General features: G+C 35.0%; 1 protein-coding gene across 1 annotated transcript in view; it reads right to left on the minus strand.

The window, feature by feature from the left end:
• LOC142344018 (uncharacterized) overlaps positions 1-5478 on the minus strand; it is a 75739-nt gene extending 70261 nt beyond the window's left edge. The window contains exons 1-2 of the mRNA XM_075395463.1: positions 5331-5478; positions 3782-3820 (exon numbers count right to left, since the gene is read on the minus strand). The gene's annotated coding sequence lies outside the window, so the exon portion shown is untranslated. The remainder of the gene's footprint in view (positions 1-3781; positions 3821-5330) is intronic.
• Positions 5479-6000: the final 522 nt, after the last annotated feature.

A 6000-nucleotide genomic window follows, 5' to 3' on the forward strand; every position in this document is an offset into this window, starting at 1 on the left:
AATCAAAACAGACAAAGCGCTGAAATTTCTTTTCGTCTTAGACCAGAATATCAAAAAAATTCCTGAGAATTTGAATGCTAATGATTACATGAGTACAATGATCAAGAAAATTATTGAAAGTTTAAACAAATTTGCGCCTGAAAAGTTGCTAGAAACATCTGATTCTCCTAAATCTGCAAGCTGGATTACAAATGAAATCAAAAATGCCATTGTAAAGAGAGACAAAATGTTTCAAAAATGTTTAGCAGAGCCTACTATTGAAAACCAAACTAGATATAAACAAATACGGAACAAGGTAACTAACTTGATAAGAAATGGAAAAAGAGAAGATAACTTCAAAAAACTAGGCAAAAATCCAAGCCCAAAAATTATTTATAGGACACTAAAAACTTGTAAAAGAAAGGACAATACCATCGATTTACCAAATCTTGATGACTTGAACGATTACTTTGTTTCAATTGGACCAAAATTATCTGCAAAATTTAATAACGAAAAAAGCAGATGCAATATACGCAATAATGAAAAACCGATGGTACTTCATCAAACAAACGAATCAGAGATTACAAAAATCTTGTGGAAAATGAAAAACAAGAAAAGTACTGGTCATGATGGAATCTCAAACGAAATTTTGAAGTGTTTTTCTCCCATTATTGAATGTCATCTTGCAAGAGCCATTAATTATTGTTTGCTAGAGCGTATTTTCCCAGATTCATTAAAAATAGCCAAAGTAATACCCTTATATAAAAAAAAGAAAACAAGACTGACCCTGGTAATTACAGACCTATAAGTTTACTGAGTACAATAAGCAAAGATCTGGAGAAGATCTTACTTAAGAGGATGATGAAATTTTGTGTAAAAAATAATTTGCTAGCCAACAATCAGTTTGGCTTTAGATCTAAAATGTCATGTGTGCATGCAGTTGCCACCATAACGGAGTATATTCGAAATGTTATTGCCAACAAATCAACTGGGCAAGCTAGTTTTATTGACTTAAGCAAAGCTTTTGATACAATAGATCATGAAATTTTGTTACTAAAAATAGAAAGATATGGATTCAGAGGTCCAATTTTAGAGCTATTAAAGAATTATTTAACTGGGCGCACCCAGTTTGTCAGTGCAGGATGCAAAAAAACGACAGAACAGCAAATAGTTTGTGGCGTACCTCAGGGCTCTGTTCTGTGCCCTTTTTTGTTCATTTTGTATATCAATGATCTCCCCGCAGTTTGTAATGAAAGCACCTTAGTAATGTTCGCAGATGATACTACTGTTGTTAATGCCAGTAATGACAATAATTCGCCTCTACAAATGGATGTTGAAAGAGTTTCCAACTGGTTTAATACTAACAAATTAACAATTAATTATGTCAAAAGTGAAGCTATAAATTTCGGTAAACCCACAAAAGAAAAAGTAAAACTCAAGGATAATGCTCTACATTACAACACATCTTGTAAGTATTTAGGAATCTACATTGATAAGAATTTAACATTCCGTGATCATGTTGATTTTGTTGTTAAAAAACTTAACAAGTTTTGCGGACTAATGTATCGGGTACGACATTTTTATCCAAGAAGGTGTCTTCTAATGTTTTATGACTCTTTTGCCAAATCGGTCATAACTTAGGGTCTATTAGTCTATGGGAACACAAGCAAACAGAATTTAGAAAAAAAATGATAGGGTACAGCGAAAAATCATTCGAGCAATTTTTTCAGGAAAAAAAATGAATCCTTAGGTCTTACACTAATTGACAACAAGATATATACTGTATATGAACTTTACGTGATTGAACTTGTCAAAGAACTTTTTAAACAAATAAGGTCCGAATCTCCGCTACAATACATAATTCCGCAAAGTCTAGCAGTCATTAAAAAACAAACGAGATGGAGTTTAAGAGGCCTATTTCCCCCACCAATTTCGAAAACTACAAAAAACAAAAAGTCATTAGTTAACTTGTTGAAGAAAACATATAATTGGCTAAAACAACTGAATTTATTACCCGAAAACTTTCAAAACTTTAGTTTTCAGCAAGTGAAAGCACATATATCAAAAATAAGTGAGCTTTACATTAAAGATAATAGGGATGTTTTTACCCTCTATTACTAACTTTTAATACGCTTCAGCAAGATGACATCAATTTATTTGGGTTATTAATTTTTTGCTTATATGGGCAAAGACTTGAAGAGCAATTATGCTCATTTTGTGTCCTAATTGGATTGTAATTGGATGTGATGATTTGAAATGTTGTCCAATTCTATTCTGTTCAAATCATTTAATATTTGAATTCGGGCAGCTGAAATGATAAATGGACAAAAATTAATTGCAGTTTTTGTTTCTTTTTGTTGAGAAAGTTGCCTACTCAATATTAATTTGGAGTTGTCGATATAATTTTGTTTTCTACATAAAGGCTACCAAGACTCATGAACAATAATAATCCTAATGTGAAATGTTCTTCATGCCAAAAACAGTTGCAATTTTTAGCAATCTAACTATTACACATTAATGTGTTTGAACAAATTTCCCGCTTTCACATTTCACATTTACAAAATTTTTCCACAAATTTGACTTTTGAGCGCAGTCTCACATTTGTCACCACTAACCTGTTTTTAGATTATTTTCCCATTTTTTTAGTTAAAATTTTACGTATTGTTATATTCTTTATTCACTAATCATTTTCAAATTTAAATAATTGTTTTGTGCTCTCGTGTTCACATACACACCACACATACATACATACATACATACATACATACATACATACATACATACATACACACACACACACACACACACACACACACACACACATAAACACGCACAAACACACACACATACAAAAACCCAGCTTTTGCTTTAAATTTTTTGTAGTGTTGATTCAAAGGGTTTCTCTTTTTAGGCAAATTTTTATCAGTGTTATTGTCGAGTGTTCTGTTTTTCAAAACGCGTCTCTCGTTAATTTTTCTTGTTCTTCCAGTTTTGTGGAGTAATGCTGTGATAGTCATCATCTCAACGCCAGGTTCAACTTTTCTGTACTATTTTTTAGTGTCCATTTAGTACATAAATTGTTTTTACAGAAAAGCAAAATAGTTTTCATTCACACAAACTTATTTCTTTCATCGTCAATGAATTAGTTGATGACACGAAATATTTCTCAAAATATGATTTAAGCAAAACCAGTTTGAGTGTTATAACTAGAAACCTCGCCAGAGTTTTACAGAAAAATATTTCATCAATTGGATTGACGGTAATTGTATTATTAGGTCTCATTAGAGTAGTTTCTCGAGAGTTTTTAAAAACTTTAAATTTTATCTGATTAATCTTGAACTCCAATTAACAAATTGTTTTTAAGTTAATCAGAGTATGTTAAAATTATTGGGCACTGACCATGTCATCAGCTACCAGTTTGTACACGCCTGGTTAATAGATTACATTTCGAGGTGTCGTAAAAATATTTCAGAAGAATTTTTCCTACAAATTTTTATAGGAAAATCTAATAAAGTGGTAGAAGCGATTTGTTCTATTAGCACATACAAAGAGAGATAAGAAAATTGAGCTGTTGGTGCTATAATTTGATTTTTGAATAAACCGGGGGGGGGGGGGGAGAGAATTTCTATCGCGTAAAAAATGATAAGATCGTGAGCAATAAGATCTCACATGATACGATTATGCAGGATAAGATCTTGCATAAAATCTTTTTTACAACATTACAACTTAAAAATTATTGCATCACCAGGGTTATATCTTTACTAACTAATCTGAACTCGTAAACATAAAGGATAATACGAACCGTTTCAACTGTTTCAACTTCTGGAGGTAGCTCGGGCAGCTGAAATCACAACAGTCTCCATTAAGGGGCAGTTGTGGCAGTTGAGTATATTAAATTTTCTTATGGGTTTTTCCATAATAGCTAAGTTTAAAAATATTTAATGAACTTAGAAGTTTTTCCCCATTACAAACCCGCGATGTTACTGGACCGTTATAGCTCCACGATCAAAAATATACCATAGGCCAGTTTGAGGTGCCATTCGGAAGTGAACTCAGATTAGGCCCTGCCAGACGAAAGTAACCTCTGATCAGACCATCCTGGACCAAAGTGTCCATTGATCAGACTGAAGTGCGCCCGAAATAAAGTCTGCGCTCGGAGTGCGCTCGAAATTGTCTCTGATCACACCTTGCCAGACTGAAATGACTTCTGATCAGACCGCAATCAGACTATTGTCCAACGATTGTCCGACCATGGCCCAGACGAAACCCAGACCATTGTCCAGACAATTGTGCGCTCAAAAATTACTTTGGATCAGATTATAGTGCGCTCAAAATTTACTCCAGGTCAGACTATTGAGCGCTCGAAATAGTGATCAGTGAATGGTTTTCAATATGAACGAATCTCTAATTTGGCTATAAAATAATCATTTCATGAAAATTGATGCTTGTAGTATTAAATTCATCTTAAGAAAAGTCAATTCTAAAAGTATTGCTAATGAAAAAAACCCAAATCTTGAGAAAAAAATTAGTATACCTTTAGCATATTTCTGTCGAAATGGATGAACTTAGACAGCTTTCCATAAGACACGTCGTGGTCTACAGTTTTATAACCAAAATTTTTTGTTAAGGGGGCCAGCATTCGTTATCAGCTGGACCCCTTTCGATTTGACCAGAGCCATGAGACTCTGCATAAGTCTTTGCTCAGAATTCTGCTTTTTTCTTGCCTCATGGCAGAGCCATCATCTCCAATTAAAAAGATACAAAACATCGAATGGAAACAGTTTTGCTCGAAATGGTCTCTAATCAGACCCAATTGCGCTCGAAATTTTCTCTGATCAAACTAATGACCGCCTCGGATCAGACCAACCCAGACGGAAATGATCTCTGATCAGACCATTACCACCCGGAAGTGACCAGATCGAAATGACCTCAGATCATTCTATTGTGTGTTCAAACCAAATCCCAGACCATGTAATTTTGGTCTGGAAACACACCATGTGCGTTGGATTTGGGTCTGATCAGAGGTCACTTCCGTCTGGCACCTCAACCTGGGGATGCATGTACTTACTACCATAAGAATATCATAAACTAGCTAACTAATGCTTGTGTTTAATTTTACTGGTGTTTTTTTTAGGGGGGGGGGGTGGGTGTGCCTATCAAGGGGTGAGACTAGCCACAGTTTAGATATACAATTATTAAGGCAACATTTTCAATTATATTCATTACCGGGAAGGGGGCTCTAGTTCCATCAAATACTATAAATCGGGCAAAATCTTAGAAAAATCGATTAATTGAACCTGAGGATGAACTGAATGAATGGAAGAATGAGGCTTTATAATAAATCAACGTACGTGCTGATGTCAAAAAGGCCGTCCAATATTTTTGTTGATCGGTTGTAAACTTTTAAAAACGTTTTTGCTGTACAGAATTCAAAGCAAGTTTTACTTCGAAAGCCGTTAAATAAAGAAACAATGAAGCGTGCGCAGATTACAAAACAGCTCAACTCAAATTCAAAATGAGCTTCAGTTTGAATAGAAACTCAAAGCGAATGTAAAATGCAAATAAAGACAATCAAAAATGTTTGGAGGGCTTTAAACATTTTTTTTTTAGTTGTATGATATCATTTTAATATCTGCCAGCTTGTGCTTGTATGTATGTGCGTGCGTTCATGAGATTGTGAGCTCTTGCGGGAACGTATGCATGCGCGCGCATTTCTGTGTGTGTGTGTGTGTGTGTGTGTGTGTGTGTGTGTGTGTGTGTGTGTGTGTGTGTGTGTGTGTGTATGTGTGTATGTGTATGCGTGTGTGTGTATGTATGTGTGTATGTATGTGTGTGTGTGTGCGTGTGTGTGTGTGGTGTGTGTGCGTGTGTGTGTGTGTGCGTGTGTGTGTGTGTGTGTGTGTGTGGTGATGGGGTGGGGGGTTGCTGTGCTATGTGCGATGTGAGAAGGAGATCCAGCTTTTGCGTTCTTTATGTAGGGTACGGAGGCATCAGTGCCGTTAACGTTTGGAACGAGAAAAT

The sequence above is a fragment of the Convolutriloba macropyga genome, chromosome 8 (assembly GCF_964194025.1).
Source record: "Convolutriloba macropyga chromosome 8, txConMacr16.3, whole genome shotgun sequence".
Lineage (NCBI taxonomy): Eukaryota > Metazoa > Xenacoelomorpha > Acoela > Convolutidae > Convolutriloba > Convolutriloba macropyga.